This window comes from Pelecanus crispus, chromosome 3 (assembly GCF_030463565.1).
Source record: "Pelecanus crispus isolate bPelCri1 chromosome 3, bPelCri1.pri, whole genome shotgun sequence".
Taxonomy (NCBI): domain Eukaryota; kingdom Metazoa; phylum Chordata; class Aves; order Pelecaniformes; family Pelecanidae; genus Pelecanus; species Pelecanus crispus.
In genome coordinates this window covers 91,670,690-91,688,547 of record NC_134645.1, presented here as the reverse complement: position 1 = coordinate 91,688,547, position 17,858 = coordinate 91,670,690, and the positions used below count along the sequence as shown (strand labels likewise).

The window sequence follows — 17,858 nt, the reverse complement described above, 5'->3', positions numbered from 1 at the left end:
GAAACTTAAAAAGGTTTCAGGCTTACAATGGCAAATAAGGTATCTACTTAGTTACTTGTATGGGAAACTAGAAACATACCACTTTGGGTTTACTGCTATTACCCGAAACGCGGTCATTTTTGGACCCGATCCCCAGATCTGTCTCCAAAATGTTGCATATTCAATGCTATCACTGTGAATGTCTACACTTGCAGACTAACGTTTCTGCAATCTCGGAGGAACCTCTTTTCTTTCCAGCTCCAACTTAGTGTTCATTCCATCATACAACTCAGCTTTCAACCGTACACAAGAAGTAGGCAGCGCCATTTTTCCTTCGTAACAAAAAAGAGAACTTAGTTGCCAAATCAGTCCAATGATCATATAAGGTAAGTTAGCGAGTGTAGGATATCGTATTAAACCTGGGTCTGAGCAAGACTGACTGACATACTGAGGAGTCTGCACCTACAGTCTCTTCCAGCCAAAAAAAGTGTTACACATGATTTAAGTTAGTGCAAAATACCAGAGTGATCCTCATTTTCTAGATGATGTGAAATGCCCAGCTTAACACAGTGCACCTTCTCTCACTGCTGGCTGACTAAGAGAAATGATCCAGTCCCGACAGACAGTGCTCTTGCTGCAGTAACACATTTCCTCCTCACTTCCTCAATGAACATTGGCAACACAAAGAGTGTGAAGTCATCAACCTATACAGCCTAGAAGACTGCAGAACATGTATCCATGCCAATTCAATGCCCATCAGGTCCATGTTTTCCTCTTGGTCAGATTCAATGCCTCAGGCCAATCTCCAGCATTTACAGTATTTGTGACGGGTGAGAGAGATGACTCAGCTTCTCAGGCAGATGCAGGGGAGGTCAGTGCCCATCACTGGAGCTTTCCACGGTTCTGAGGACATCACCAGCGTGTGAGAGGAAGCTCAGCCCAGCACCAGGACCGCACAGGCAACAAAGCCCTCCAGAACCTCGAGATCTCAACCGCTTCACTTGAAGAGCAACAAAGCCCTGCAGATCTCAACTGCTTCACTTGAAGAGCAAAGCCGTACTTCTCACTTCCAATTGCAATAAAAAGCAGGATGACCCAGGTATGAAGAAAACAGCTTTGTGGCATCTCTGAGGCTAGCATCCCCGTTACTTTCTGCAGAAGAAAAAAGAAGAGGGAACAACACGCAGTGAAACCCCAGCAGTGTTGAGCACAGCTGACCCAGCAATGGTTGCTGCGACGCAGCGCTCTCAGGCCGGAGCGGAGAGGAAATACTCCCTTCAGGCCCCTGGGGAGAGCCACAGCCTCGCTCCACGCAACAAGGGCGGGCGAGGGGAACGCAGCTCTGGCACAGCCAGGCCCCAGGGAAACCGTCGCTGCCTTCAGAGCTCGAGGGACAGCGGCGAGGGCCGCCCCGGCAAGGCCCTTCCGCGGCGGCGCCGGAAGGCAGGGCCGCGCCGCAACCCCGGGCCGCCGCCATTTGCTGCCATTTGCCGCCAAAACCCGTCGGCGGGAGGGCGGGGAGGGCCGTCACGTGGCCGCGCGGCCGCTGGGCGCGTGGCGTCGCGTCACGTGACGCGCGGAGGGCACGCCCCCTCCCCGCCCCTCCCCGCCCCAGTCCTGCGCTGCGGGGGACGGAGAGCGCGCGCGCGCGCGCGCGCTCCCCCTTTTCCCCCCTCCCCCCCCCCCCCCCCAACCCCGCGCGCGTCTTCTCCGGCACGTGACCCCTCCCCGGAACGTGGCATTGTGTAATCACGTGACCTGGAAACGGAGCGGGGGGGGCCGGGAGGCCGAGGCAGGGAGGGGGGGGGGCTGCGTACGCGACGGAGCGGGGTGCGAAGATGGCGGACGAGGAGGCCGAGCAGGAGAGCGGTAGCCTAGGTGGCGACCTCCTGGAGCTGCGGCGCCTGCGGGAGCGGCTGGTGGAGCTAGAGACGGGGCTGCGGGAGAGCCCCGAGCCGGCGGTGCAAGCGGCCACCGAGTACTGCAAGCAGCTCTGCCAGGTCAGGCCGCCTCTTCCCTTCCTTCCCTTCCTTCCCTTCCCTGCCCCCGCCCGCGCTCTCCCCTCCCCCGCGGGGTGTGTGTGTGCCCGTGCCCGGGCGAGAGGCAGCGCGGGGGGCGGGCGGGCGCAGCGCCGCCCCGCCGGGACGCCGCGGGGGAGCCGCAGCCAACGGCCCGGTGCGGCGGTTGGCCCGGGCGGGGGGAGGGGGCGCTGGGAGTTAGTGCTCCGGGCCGGGCCGGGGCGCTTGACGCCGCCGCCGCCGCTCATTGTGGGCTGAGATGAGGCGGCCCGCCCCCCTGCGCCGGGAGCCGCTCCGGCCGGGCCTGTAATCCCCTTCCCCGCCTCTCCTCTTCCCCCCCCCCCGCCCCGGCGGCCGCCCCGGTTCTCGCGGTCTCTAGGCCCCTTTGTTGTGCTCTGCGGCTCGGCTTATCGAAGGGCCCTTTGTTCCTGGCGGTGGCGGACCGAGGGCCCCCCCCCCTCTCCCCGTCCCCTTCCCTCCGGCACCCCTCCTCCCCTGGAGGCGAAGCGCGGGGCGAAGGGAGGGGGGCGGCAGTCCGGGGGATGGGGGCTCCGCTTCTCCGCCGAGGGGCCGGGGAGGAGCGGAAAGTCCGTCCCGGGTCCCCTCTGCACGGGGCTCCTGCTCTGGGTCCGAGTATCCTCCCTCCTCCCCCCGCCCCTTCCCCTCTCCCTTCCCTATCTCCTGCCCTAGAGGGATAGCGGAGTTTTTGCCATCCTGGGAAAGAGAAGGCGGTGAAGTGGTGGTGGACTAAGCTAAGTCGCCAGTGATGGTGGCAGGTCTGTAGGTCTGCGATGCAGCTCGCCGCCTTGTCGCCCTGTCAAGGGAGCGCAATCCCACCTCAGGAGAGGGCTCCTGAGCTGGCACTGTCTGAAGCACCATTGTGTATAATCATTCTGGCTGTGACTGCCGTCGGGAAAAGGCCTGCTTCCCGAGGGCTTGGGCTGGTCCTGAAGCAGGGATGTTTGCAGGTGTTTCTTCTGAACTGGTGACCCTGCCGAGTATCCCTTTCTAAACAAACTTTGTGGTGCTAGCTCTACGGTTACAACAAACTGCCCCATTTTAGTCACGTATGTGTCTATACGTTGCCCTGATTTCTCTTAGATGTCCGTTCTCAGCTAGCATTAGGTATGACACGATGTATAAAACAATTTCTTAAATATTTTAGGCCACAGAAATTCACAGAAACTGCTACTTCTGTAGCTTTACTATGGGTTTAATAGCCTGTCTGATAAAAGTGATAATGTTTGTTTACACGTTGCTGTGACCCATTCATGGAATGTAGGCAAACTGTTAAAAGGTGGAACAGATAAGAGTGAATTCACATGGCCAGTTTGAATTGTGTTTTATTTGTGGTTTTGTATCTTTTCTTAAAGAGTTGGTTCTTGGTGGTAGCCATTGTAGCATGCTAATTTACACGTCTGTCATTTCTGGATTAAACTGAGCTCTACTTTTTGCTAACCAGGGAGATTTGCTACTAAATATTTTAAGCGTATTCCTTTCTCGTATTTTATTTCATATATACCAGAGTCGTATTTCAGGTTCTTTTTCTCACTGTGTTCTCAGTCTATTTAATCTTTGTGCCTGCTTTCTTAATTTCATACGCTGGGAGGTGGAAATCTGGCTTTCCTGGCTCCGGCTCGACTTCTAACTTGTGAATGAGCTGTTCGCTGAACTGAAGTAGTTGGGTAGGTGGGAGTGAAGACACCATCCTTGACCTGTACAGAGTAGATTACTGGTGTCTAAAGCAGATTTATCACTGGAATTGTGGTTGCATGTGCTTAGTGAGTGGCTTCAGTAGTTGCTTGATTGATTTAAAGTTTAACAAAAATTAATATTATTCTTCTTATATTAATGGCTGCTGCAAAAGTCCATCGTAAGGCCCAAGTTTACTGATTTTCTTAAACATACACCTTTTAAAAATAAATCTCACTGAACAAAACGATTGTGTGGAAACCAACTTAGATAAAAATCCATGCTGTTTTGAAATGAGTTACTGTCCTTTTTCTACCAAGCTTTATAGGAAGGCTATATCTGGTTTTGTAGGCTGAAGACTGGTGTGGAACACTGAGAGTTGAGACACGCCATTCAATATTGAAAGATCCTGCTTTTCAAATTTTAAACCAACATGCCTAATGTATTAAATAATGGTGGTGGTGTGCAGATATTTTTTATACTGGCTTAACAGAGATTTTTTGAAATCTGGTCACCTGTGCTGGTGGTGCCAAAATACTTATTCGGCCTCTTCTACAGTTTTAATCCTTTACTGGGGCTAACGCAAAACAGTATTCATGATTCAAATAGTAGGCTTAGCTACTTAGCTTGCACTGCGTGACAGAGGTTATAGAAAATTCATGTAATAGTAAAAGCCATCTCAGAAATCTCTTTTAAATAACAGTTTAAAGGCATCTGCCATGATTTCTGGAACAAAGTCTTTGAATATATATGCATGAAAGACTAATTTGACTGGTCATATATACAAAACTTAGAGTCTTATTTATATCTTAAGTCTGGAAGTGCAGTGCTGAAGAAATATTTTAGCGTTTATCTCAGTATGATTTCACCTGCTTTTTTTTTCTTTGTACTTAGTTTCTACACATGAAATAACTGCACAGAACTTGGAAAGTCTTGTGTCCTTATTATATTTTGCCAGGTAGTGACTCTGGAGCCCAGCAACCATGCAGCTTGTTGCCATAAATCAACTTTTTAATTTTTTTTTTAAAAGAAGTGTGTAGCTTAATGTTTGAGAAATAAACGTATTTTCATACTGAAGGAAGCTAAAGAATGTGCAGTAGAACATTGGAAGATCCTTAGGTTCAAAGGCAAATAAGGGATTTAAGTATTCTACTCTCATTAAATGAAGTGGGAGTTGTACAACCAAATCCCTTATCTGGTTCTGAAAAAAAAAAAAAAATCTCAATTTGAACTATTTCAGTGTTTATAACCCAACAGTGTAGTACAACTGTTACAAACACAGAAAAACAAGACCCCTTGTACCTTGACAGAAAATAATATTATAGAACGGTTTTCTTGTCTTGTAAGAATAAAGTTTACTTTGATTTATTTTATGTGCAGCATTTAATTAGCTTATAAATATTTCTGTGTTTTGCTGCTGATTGCACTGTGAAGTGATGCAATTATTGTTAAATTTTAAGGGGACTGTAGAGTGGACCAGAATCCTGTACCCTATCTGTGTGAATGTAGTTGTGTTCACCATTGTCAGCATGCAATAGAGAGCACTGTTTTTAATTGTTATCAAGTGAAATTCACATCCATACAAATATATGTAAAATGACTTTTTAATTGTGATTCATGCTCTTCTGTTGCAATTTGGTAATTAGCAAATCCCTGACAAACAGTTATGTTGTCACAAACAATATGTGTGCAGACTGGGGCAGACAAAACAAGTGTCTTCAGCTGTAGTGACTAAAAATTGAAAGTGAGAATTTTGCAAGAATTCAGAATGGTCCAAAGGAAGATTGCTGTTCTTGTCACTATGTGGTGGCTGATTACATTCTTTTCAAACTTTGCTTTTAAAGGTGATCTGTTGCTTGTATTCAGTTAGAGAAGACCAAAATGTTTGTGTTTTTTTCCCTGAGAGCTAGGTGAACGTGGTGCTGGCAGATATATCAGAGGTCTTCACTGTGGGTTGTGTTCCCTTCCAGTTGGTCATTACCAGTGTAACCTTTATTTCCTTAAATACCAAATTGCAGGCTGGTCACAGATTTTCTTTTGTAGCTAGTTAGTTGTGAAACCTTTATGGTACCTCTGCTTATCCTGACTATTTTTCTGTAGTTGGCACGTTTCATCTTTGAGCTTATTAGTCTTCCCTCCATTGTTATTTTTGACTTTTCATCTTTTTTCTGAATCTGCTTCTGAGGTTTTTTCTTTTTTTTTTTTTTCCCTCTTGCTGTACTTTGTGGTACAAATCCTCCAAAACCGTAAGGTGGTCAGGTTTGTTGTACTTATGTACAAATTGTCAACATATAGTGAGTCAAAAATAATTGGAATGTTGTGCTATCCTTCCTCAATAACTTTGCCTGTACTTTTTGTCCCATCTGTTGGTTGTCTTGTCATGTCTGCCTGTTGCAAGTGTGCTTAGCCATCAGTAGACACATTAATATCCTTCTAGTGTAGACAGTTTACTCAATATTAACCTAGGATCTTCTTAACACTAGCAGCAAAAGTGTAATGGTGATGGAAAAATGGGGGGGGGGGGTAAAGATTTTTAGCTACTTTAAACAAACAAACAAACCCCCCCACAAACAAACAAACTTATTTTTAAAAAAGCTTGTTTTTAACTAATGTGGCTGCATAGAGTTTGTTCGTACTGTTTTAAACCGATGTTTATTGTGTGTTCAGGTACTAGTGATGTATTAGTTGGGGAACATGATGTATTAGTTGGGGAACACGTGCATGTTGGTCCTACCTTAATACCTTAAGGTTCTGCCCTATTTTTTGTTTCTTCTTCTGTGTGCTGACACACTTAGAGCAGGTTTTGGTAATGTTGGGGAATATACTGTACTAATCCAAATATACAATGTCCCCCTAAAAGCAAACAAACATAGCTCTACATAAAAAGCTTTTTTTTTTTAATTACATACCTGTAGTCAACATACAATAAAGTTATAAAATTTCAGCTAATGAATTGTTTCTGTGGGAGCTTAGTTTTATTTTTTTTCCTCTTACACCTTACTACAATTGGCCTTCAGATTATACACCTCACAGACTTCACAACTTTCTGGTGCTGTTGCCCTCCTCACTGTTGTCATCTTCTTCCCTTTTAGTCTCTGTATTCTCAGCTTCCTCTTCAGACTCAAGATGACAGAAATAACCTTCAGTCTGTCCATAGAATTTGAAATAAAGCCTTTCTTAAACCTTTTAGCTACAACTTCTGGATTTATCCAAACCCAGTCTGTCTTAATCCAATGACAAAGAAGTGTTTCAGTAGGCTTCTTCATTTTTTCCTGTAGGAGTTAGAGTATGATGCCTTGCCAAGAGTCTTTCTGTATACAAAGACCTAAAGCAACCTTTGAAGGGCTTCTTTGCTATTTTCATCAAGCACCTGCAGTTGTGATGTCCTTCCTCCTGATGTAAGATTGGTATTCGCTGACAGTGAAAAATAGCATCAGCAAAATGTCAGGTGCCCTTTTAATACAAGTAGAAGACATTTCCTCTTTCTCTTAATATCACACCTGGTTTCTTACTCCAGACAACATTCATTGAACTGTTCATTGAGTGTGTAGGTAGACATCCACCCTTCTTTTTTTTTTTTTTTTGGCTCAACAGCCAATAGTGATCTTTACATAATATAGTCAGAAACTGCTGGAATGTGAATGTTGGTAAGGTTTCTATTTTTTGAGCTTTCAGTTTAATGATTTCCTGTGTAACCAGGTCTCTGTCTCTTCTTTTGAGTATGCGCACATTCTACAGCTTCTACTTCTTTACGTAAAAAGTGTTTTCTTTTGAGTCCAGTGAGTGATTTCTACACTGGGCTAACCCTTAAAAGCTTCTGTTTTGATGTTTCCGTCTTTGCACATTTGCCTGTATGACACTGTGTTTCTTCCTGGTCTCATAGGTGCTAGTTTTTTCTATAATACGTTACCACAAGTGTAAGATTTCCATCGTATCTTCTAATACTTTTCCATTTTGCTTTTGTACCTGTGACCTCCAGATGATCGGCTATTCAGGGAGAGATGTACAGCTGCCAGAAATCACAAGGAATCCACTAAACTATATTACACCACACAGATTCCCAAGTGCATGAAGAAAAAAGTGTCATCACTGTGTCATCTCATGCAAGCTTTGAGCTGCCTTAGGCATTTTTATGCTCCTTCATTACTGTAAGACCTGTCATGTCAAACAGTCATATTATCTTACTGACCAGGGTGAGGCGGGGGGGAGATGGAAACAACACCCCCTGATTTTTTTAAGTTAAACTACAGGGATCAGGGAAATTGTCTTGCTTTCACATAAATATGGTATATGTGCATATCTGGATATAATGTGTATGTTTTTAGAAAACAATACCGTCACTGTAAGTCTAACCAATGAGCATAATTGTTCTAGTCCTTGTCCTTAGTAATGGCATCAAGCCTCGGCATTATGCCAGATTGGAGCTGGTCTTCATTAGAACTTCTGAGCTCTGTACTATAAGTTTTTATTAATACAAATTTTCCTGCATCAAAGTAAGTGGATGTCACTGAAATAGTTAATTTTTTCTACTTGTGTATCTCTGAAAATCAGAATCTCATTGATCTGCTTTTCTAATCATGCTAATGTCTAAGTTTTCTGCCATGCAGTCAGTCCTTTTCTTTTGGTCATGATAATTTAGTCAAATATGTTTGAGCATGAAAAGTACCAAGATGTGATACACATGGAGGTTTGGTGGGTTTTTTTTAGGTAGCTAATGTGTTCAGGTAGCAAGTTTAGTTCAGTGTGTGTTTATCTCGTGTCTTACCAAGTGTAATGATCTTGTAAAACATAGCTTTATCTAGTTTCTTTGAATTGTTTCCCAGTTACATACTACTACATACCCAGTCACTTGGACAGCTGGAAGTGGTGCAATTAGTTTTAGGTGTGTGTTTTCTTTATAATCTGCTTATGAAAAAAGCCAAATCTTTAATAATAGCCTTTTAATATTATTGTTGGGCAGATGAGGAGAATCTTAAACTCATGTTGGTGACAGTTTTGAGTTAAAGATCTGCTGTAGTACAAATCAAGTCTTTTCATTTTTGTAAATTGCTGTCAATGTAAAAGGAAACATTTGTATTTTTGGTTTTTGAGCAAATTTTCTTCTGTATTAAAAACTCCTTAAATATAGGTACACGGTTAGGAAAGAACAGTCATAACAACATTGTGTTTTAGCTTTGAAAACTTCCTTTTTGAGCTAGCTGGGTTCGGCTTTTTCTGCATATGGAAGATGTATCTGGACGACATTTCGGTCAGCTAGACCATGATTTCAAAGCAGGATTAATTATTGGTAAGCCATAGCTACAAATGCTTGTTTAACCTGTTCTCAAAAATTTCCAGTAAGAAACATTCTGAGAAAATTCCCTGGATAATACATTTTAGTTCAGTTATCTTTGCCTTCAGATGTTCCCACCACACCCCCCCCCCTCAGCTCCCTTACAGCCTAACTTGATCTCTAATCTCTTGCTGCAATTTAAGACTGCTGTGATTTATCCTATCCCATGTAGACATGGAAAGTAGCATATTCCTGTTCTGTTGGAAGCACCTCTTAGATTTTCAAGGCTATTTTCAGTCTTTCTCCAGTTTTCACTCTTGTGAACAGAGTTTTTGCAGTCCTTGGTTTTAAATTTTTCCTTTTTTTTCCCCCTTTTCTTTTTGCTTTGTTACTGTATCCTTGGGATCTATGTGGTATTGAAGTACTTGCCTTCAGGGAAGGTAACAATCTAGTAAGAAAGTGACAACCCATGTAAGACTTGGATTTAAGTACTTTTCCTGTAAAACATACTATTTATCCTTCCGAGCACAAATAGTCCGGAGAAGAGCGATAGTTCTCAAAAGCATAACAAATTAAGGTAGTTAAGAAGATGACAAAATGTAGATGGAGGGATTAAAATTAATAAAACTTCAGAATCTTTACAAAAGCTTACATTTTTATGTAAGGTGCTGCATATACTACTGAAATCAAGCATTCCACTTTCTGAGGGAAAGAAAAAAGCTTTTAGTTCAGCAAGTAGATACTTAGTTTCATAGTTACCCTGATGCACAATTTTTGCTCTGTCAAAGTTACTTGACGCTTTTACTAAAGTTACTAAGAAAACCCCTCTTATCAGCAAACTAGCATTAGTTTAAGAAATACTTTTAGCCAAAAGTTAATACTTACAGCGTATGAAGTGCGGTTACAGTTAGTTTTCCTCCATAATATCCTTGATTCTTATTGCCCATTCAAAGACTGTGAGGCATTCTGCTTTACACAGTCCTTCAGCCATTAAAAAAAAAAACAACCTGAAGACCTTACTGTAGACTTCAATTTACCCATAGTAGTTGGCTGTAAACAATAGCTGCACATCTATGCTAGCATAACTAAACATATGAGGTACTTTCTGTTCTGGCACATATATTCCTGCATTTACACAAATCCAAACTTTTTTCCCCAGTTTTGAATAATGTATATCAATAACGTCTATGATGCTTTCTAAAACTATGATTACTGAAGATGCAGTGTTTAAAAAACGTGAAATATTGGCTATTCTGCAGGACTGTACAAGGAATATACACATTTGTTAATGTTTAGTAAGGCATCTCATTTTATCAAATTAGCCACACTATGTCTCTCAGTTTTTTGATGAGGAAATTATATATCTATTTGAATGTTCAGTCCATTTTCTCTCTCAATTTTTTTTTAATTATTATTTTGTTAGAGAATGAATACATTGTAAACCATAAATCTTGGAAGGCAGCAAAAAAAATATGCTCTTCTAGGGAATCTTTGCTTCCATTGTGACTAAGAATCAGGGAATTTCATCTGGCCTTTTCCATTTACTCTGCCATTTAAATGTCATAATATTTTTTTACTCTAGGCTTTATGCAGACATACTGTATATTGTAGGTGGTTTCTACATAAGAATTCCCTAAATTAGGGATCAAACTGGAACCATTAGAATACATCAACATACCGTTTCTTCAGTGTGATGGATTACCTAAACTGACACACAAACCAAAGAAACTGTTTCAAATTAATGTATGTATGGAGCGTATCTTCGAGAAATAATGCTTCAGGCATTGGTTTATATCTATCAACATTTTTTTGCTAGCGTTGTTTTTAAAGGCCCTCCATATAAATCCTTGAGCGGTTACAGTACGGTGTGTATACTTTTGTAGTTTTCATGAGGGGAACTAGCAAGACGTTCTTATGCTGTCAGCTTCTCTAAAATGATGATGTACAACAACTTGCAAATTTAAATTTAAATAACAGGTAAACAATATGACCTGAATCTATCTCTTGAAATGGTATTCTCCATTTTATTAGGTCTGTGCTTTTGCGTATGTTAAGAACTTAATGTTTCGTGTTTTAAGAAGTGTGCAGGTGTTTTTCTGAGGTGTGGAATATTTTTTTTTTCCCCTATTTGTCTTTCCAAATACGTGTTAAAGAGAACTCTGTGGTATTATTTCTGGGATCTTTCATCTCTAGGGCTGAACTGCACTGCTTTCATTTGGGAAGAGTTAATCTAATAACACCTAGTACTTAGCAGAACAAAGACATTCAGAAAGAAGGTATATGTAACATCAAAAAGGCACTGGAGCTTTATGAAATTATTTTCTGAAAATAGGCCTGATCCAATAGGAAATTGGACTAAACTTGCAAAAACATGTGCTTGTAGTTTTTGGTAAGAATAGTTTGACTGAATTTCTTCTCTATCTTCTCTTCTGTAACTGTTGTACAGTGTTCTGGTATGTAATATTTCTGGCTTCATGATTCCATGTATGAAGCTAAAGTAAATTCATCTTTCATCAGAGAATCAGGAAAATCCTGTGCTAATGTAGTTCTCACTTGATTATTTTCTTAATTATTCTGAGCTAGTCACCCAATTCTTTGCCCTTATAGGGACTCATGTAACATGGACAACTTCTGCCAAAGCTCTATCTGGCTTCAGATACTGACTCCTAGTGTTCATTCTCTCCTAACTGCTGGACAGATGCGTTTGTTGCTTTGAGAAATGTAATTCCCTGGAGTAAAATTCTTTAGGATTTCTTCAGGGTAAAGACCAGTCTTTATTTTGTAACTCTCTGTTGTCTTTTGGGTTGAATATAGCAGTTATCTTAAGAGTTTTCATTTGAGCTCATAGCAAATATGGTGTTGCTTTCTCAGTCTCCTGTATATCTTGAAGAACAGAATTTGGTAGGACTCCTTTTGTCTTCTGTTATTCAAAATGATGGAGAGAATTGGTTCTGGTGAAAAGATAAATCCTGTTTGATATTTATGTATTAACACACTGAATTCTGTTTTGATGAATTCAGTGATCAGGCATTAAATCAAGTTACGAGTAAGGAGTTCCTCAGTCTTGTGATTCTTGCTTGTCTCAGAAGCTTGTGATAATACGCTGTTTTATAACAGAATGAACACGAGGACGAGGACAAGAAGAGATTAAATGTTCGGAATCACAAAAGACATAATCTGAACTTCATTTTTACTTTAATCATTGGAGGGTAGCTCTTATGAAGAGAATAGCTGGGATAAAAAGTAACTTCTGATTACAAATCTATAATAGTGAAGATGGTAAAACATAAATGTCCCAATTCTACAGACCTGGAACTTGCATAATGTTCTAGTTGAAACTGGTATGGTAATTGAATCTGCTTTTGGATACCCAACCAAACTTTATGAACCACACCAGTGTGATGGCAGGAGCTCCGAGTTCTGCTCAGGGTTGCTAACATATTCAGGAGAAAGTACAGTCTTGGCTCCTCTCCTTCTTCAGACATGGACACAGTGGCAGTACCTTGACACAGGTATAAGGACACAGTTGGTTATTAGACTCTGTGTGAATCAGGTGCCTTGTTCTTTCACAGGAAATGTAGATCAGATGGAAGCATCCTTTGGGATGCCAATTTGACTGTGCTGAATAGACAAGCTTAAAATGGCAATTAAGTAACCTTTCTACTGAGGAAGAAGATTATCAATTAAGTTCTCATCAGAATTAAAAAGGTTTGAAGTAGCAGTGGGAGAAGTTCGCATTCAGCTGATAAAGATAGCTAAAACAAAAATGTATCGGAGATAAACTACAGAAATATTTGTAATGTCTCATTTCACTTGACTGAGAGAGCAGGTTCCAGTCACCTCTGTTGCAGGAAATGCACATATTTTCAGATTAGACACAGTTATTTCTGGCTATCTTCCTATTTTTAATCTGCCCATATGCCAGTCTGATAATTAACAGAATAGGTAATTTCGATTTCCTGGCAGTGGATAAAAGTTTACTGTAATGAACATCCCACCACATTCTTGAAATGCCAGTTTAATAGCCAACTGCTGAATATTGTTTTTAACTAAACAGACTAAAATATGAAGGTTGGGATGACAAGTTCACTTCTTACGTAAGGGTGCAAGAGAGAAATCAGATACTACTACTGACAAACAGAAAGCGCATATTGAATGCAAAATGTTGAAAGATTAAAAGCAAGGCTAAAGAAGGGTAATTTCTACTATTGTATATGACAAAGCATGAGGCTTAATGAAGTTATTCCCTGGTATTTTGAATAATTTACTTGTTTTTTAAAACAGTTTATGTATGTAAGCAGAGACTGTCCATTTTCTAGATTTTTCTAGTTCTTTTTCTAAAACTAGGTGGGTTTTGAATCTTAAGCAAAATAGTGACTAAAGAATAATGAGAGGAATAGCACCAAGGTAACTTCTCTTTTGTTTTGCCTCTTTCAACTTAATAATTAGCAATCTGAGCTCATACAGTATCTTCAGCATGCCCAGGTGAAAAACATACAAATTGCTTGTGCCTTTTGATTTACATTTGGGGAGAGAAGCATCTCTTTATCAGTTAACAGAAGGTTCTGTGTTTGGAAACTAATTTTCTGGAGTCACTCGTCCCTCTTCCTTGCTGTGTTTTTTGTGATACTTTCTTGGTGACGGTAGATGACACAATTACTACTCTGAGAGTTGCAGCAGAGCCCCACAAACTTTTTTTCTATTTCTGCCTCCGATCCACTGAGGTGCTTTTTTTCAAACCTTCCTCCAATGTACTCTGCTTTAGAAATGTAGATGTATTTTTTGACAGCATACTTACATCTGTCTTGGTTTTCTATCTGTAAATTAGGGGCAGTGGTACTTCCCTGCTATTCAGAGTTAGATGCATTAGAAGACAAACGTGGATATTTTTGTTGTTACCTTATCTGCCTAGTGAAGTAGAAATAGTTGGATAAGAGGCATGGTTAACTTTTTATGCTTGTATGCTGAAGACTCGGGACACTAATGTCCTTACAAATTGAATTGTAACAATAGTTTAAAAAAATCTTCAAACAGTTAGTCTTAAGGGTGAGTTTCTCTGTTGTCGATCCTCATTACGTGGATGCTTCCTGTAATTAGTCTTAACTCTCTTTACCAGAGATGTGCAATCATGAGAGTGTGAGTTACTGTCAAGTAGTTGTAAAGAACCATCAGGGTCATTAACACCTTATTAGGTAGTGTAAATAAATGTAGGGAAAGGAGGGGGGAGTTCAAATAATGCACTCATGCATTTTCGAAGCATTGAAATCTGTTTAGTTATTACATATTTGTGGTAACTAGAGCTGCGGTGATATTTATTTAAAAAAAAAAAATTCCATGAAGGAGACCTGAGTAGATGTGGGTATTTGGGGGGAATCTTTTTAGGCAAGAGTCAAAAAGTAGCTAGTGATAATTCTTATTAACTTTCTATCTTTCATCAGCTTTTGGGTTTTGTAATTTTGTGGAATGATATTCAAGAAACTTGATAAACTACTATATATATAGTACATATATACACACACTATAAACTGCTATATAGACATATGAATGTTTAGGAATTGAACAAACTGAGAAAATGAATCATTCGTTGCAGGGTAGTTAATTACCTTTACTGGATTTCAAATGTATTCTAATTCTTTCTATTAAATCAAAATTAGTTAGAAGTTAATATCAGTTCTTTGACAGTTACCTTTTTCGTGTGTGTATTTCTCTGGACTGACTTACTGTTGACTCTGAAAATCTCCAGGAGGATAGCTTTCCTTCAGTATGAATACACGCATGAGTTAGTCCAAGTGAAATGTGTAAGACTTGATTTCTTGCTGTTTCTGTGCATCTCCTTTTCCCTTTCTGGTGAGGCTTGAGCATAAAACTTAGATCTGTATCTTTATATTTTCACAGTTTGGCCGCAAGAAAATTGTACAGTTATAATTCAGTTTATTCTTTGTGTTCTGGTTTGATAGACAACATTTCAGATTGATGTGGTTGTTCTGAAAACTCAGACTGAATAAAAAAAATTAAAAGGATGGTGAGAGGAGAATTTTTTTTTTTTTAAAGAGGCTTGTAGATGGGTAGAATTTTGCAACACTGTTTTGCAGATTACCTTTAAAACTGTTCAGGAAACAAGTACTTGAAAGTATTTCAGCTACTGGATTTTTGTTTAGATAACACCTAAACACATTAGCTCTTGATAAGTGATGGTTATCTGTACTAGAGAGTGCATACCTATGTATCTGGGTACTGAAGATACCAATAATAAAAATCGGTGCAATCGTGTAGGTGGTACTTTGAGCACAGAACAGAGCGTGGGGCTGTTTTTTTCCCTTGGAAGAACCACCACTGTAATAGAGACTAGAGTATAAAAACATACATGCTTATACACTATAACAAAACCACTTTTATTCTGCATATCTCTCTTCAGCAGATGAATGAGAAAGTGAGTGATTGAAAGAACAGTTTTCAGATAATGTAACATATCCATAGAAGATATATGTGAACCAAAATAGTGGGTGCCTATTAACATTAACACTCTGGGTCAGACAAGAAGTTTACTTTGAAAGTGATCCCCTGATCATCCCTGCTTACCAGACTTTGTTTTACATTGTGGAGTGCCTTTGCAGTGTGGAAATTGAATGTATTTTGGGTGAAACTAAACCACAAGCTGTGCTTCAGAAGCAATTGCAGGCAGTCTGCTTCAGACACTAATAGATATCCAGTTAATGGAACCAGCTGAAAGCTAGTCCGAAGTAACATCTCCTGGGGACTTGGGTTCTCAGCACCAGCTTTTCTGTTGTATAGATCGCCTTCTTATGCAGTGCCATTGTGAGCTTTTTGTGGACCAGCAAACTTAAATTTTGGTTTTGAACTTCAGCTCTGAATGAGTTTGTTTTGACTTCGTGAGTATTTCTTGGATTCACCAATTCAGTACTCACTGATCTTGACTTGCCTTTCCTTTGCTTTCAACTGCAAGATGGAGAAGCTGATGGTGTTAGGATGGGGGTGTAAAGTGTAAAAGCAGCTGGAGTTTTCTGTTTGAAGGAAAAGAAGAAAAACAGTGAAGAAGATTGGAACTGCAGCCTATCAGTTGAGGAGTCATAATGGGGAAAAAAAAGGATAGCTCTGCACCATGTCTGCAGAAATTGAGAATGAAAACAATTGCTTAAATACAATCTTGTAGTAAGTGATGGAATTAAGAGTCTGGCTTCAGTCCTCTCTTCTGGGCACAAGTCAATATCTCCATCAGAATTAAAGTGACATCAGCTGACTCTAAAGCCAAAGGCATCTTGGCTTTCTAGAGCTATGCTTTGCTTAACAACTTTATTGTGAAACAATTCAGAAGGCATGTTCAAAGTAAAAATAACACATCAACAACTTAAAATCTTGAAAGGTTCTAAAAACTAAAATTGAGTAAAAATTGGGATTGATGTTCTTCGATCATAACCTTTATTTAAATAGTACTTGTACACTAGAAAAGATAATCATATTTGATTGCCATCCTTAGTAAATGCAATCTTATGTTCTGTACCTGCTGAAGTTTTGCTGTTCTATTCTGGATTGTGTTGTATTATAATAACAAACATGTAAGAGCTAATATTCTGGCAGCACTTGTCTAGCTACAAAATCAATGTAACAGTGCTAAGCCTTGGTAAACAAATACTGAATCAGTTAACTAGGACCAGTTTTAATTTGCCTAATTAAACTGCTTTGGAAATGAATTGGAAGTACGATGCTGTGTTGACTTCTTGTAAAATGACCTCTCCATGCACAGATCCAAATAAATAGAAACTGGTTCTGTTGACTTATATGAATATGAACTGGTTCTTTATTTTGGCATATCTGTGAGGGCAGCAGTATTTCAGATGATGCTGTTCTGTTTGGTGCTTGTAGTGGGCAGATTTGAAATATCCATGCTTTTCTATGTAAGTTTTGTTCTAGTCTAAAAATCAGTTTGCCTGTAGAGCATCCCAACTAAAAAAACAGAATGGAAAAGGGTCGTTTATGTTTGAGGTTCTTTGGAGGCAAAGGTGAAAGGGAAATAAAGATGGATTATGATTATGGCGATAGGGAGAAATGCCTTGATCAGAGGGTTGTCATACCACAAAGAAAGGAATACTCATCTTCCCTCTCCCCCCCATCCTTTTTAAAATGGGCAGGAGGTATGATGGGGTTCATACTGTATGTAAACATTTAGCTTACTCTTCTAAATGCTTTAAAAATCATCGATCATGGTATTTGTTTCTAATGCCTTAAATAGTGAAGTCTTGTGGGAAATCTGAGAAAGACTTGGTTTAAATTAGACATTATATTAGTAAGGGTTTTTTTAACATGCAGAACTAGTTCAAGAACTATTCAAGTTTTTACTTGAATATTCTATTCGATTGACGTCTTAGTTGGGTAGTCTGTCCTCATACAATGTGGACATAAATGCTGGTTGCATTCCAGCTACTCCTTAACTGCCTCTAGCCTCCTTCAATTAAAATGTCTTTCATGGGAACCTTAACCTAACAACTTTTTTTTAAAAAAGTTGCAGCAGTTATCAAAAGACTTCTGCTTTTTATGCAATGAAAGGTTTGCTCTCCATCTTCTGATAAAATGCTGAACAACAAGGAGGAGAGAAAGCAGATAAAAAAAAAAAAAAAGTGGTATTCATTGAGGCTGAGAATAATGGTATTTCCATACCTGTAAAGATTGTTTTGGTGTTCCTTTAGGATGTAACTTTGCCATGGGACTTCACAAAGAGATAAGCTAGTACTGATGCATTGGTACCAAAGCCTCCTGACTCCAGAGATGTCTAAACTGGGATATCTAATATATTTTTAGTATCCCAACTACTTCATTAAAAAGAAAACAAGTTATAAGGCTGTTCTCAACCAGTCAGTCCATTTTCCTCATGGTACAGAAGA

The 17,858-nt window shown here is 40.2% G+C and overlaps 1 protein-coding gene across 1 annotated transcript in view; it reads left to right on the top strand.

Moving 5' to 3' along the window:
- The first annotated feature begins 1,944 nt into the window (after positions 1-1,944).
- The window catches only part of ZNF292 (zinc finger protein 292), a 55,543-nt gene continuing 39,629 nt past the window's right edge, over positions 1,945-17,858 (top strand). The window contains exon 1 of the mRNA XM_075707309.1: positions 1,945-1,979. The gene's annotated coding sequence lies outside the window, so the exon portion shown is untranslated. The remainder of the gene's footprint in view (positions 1,980-17,858) is intronic.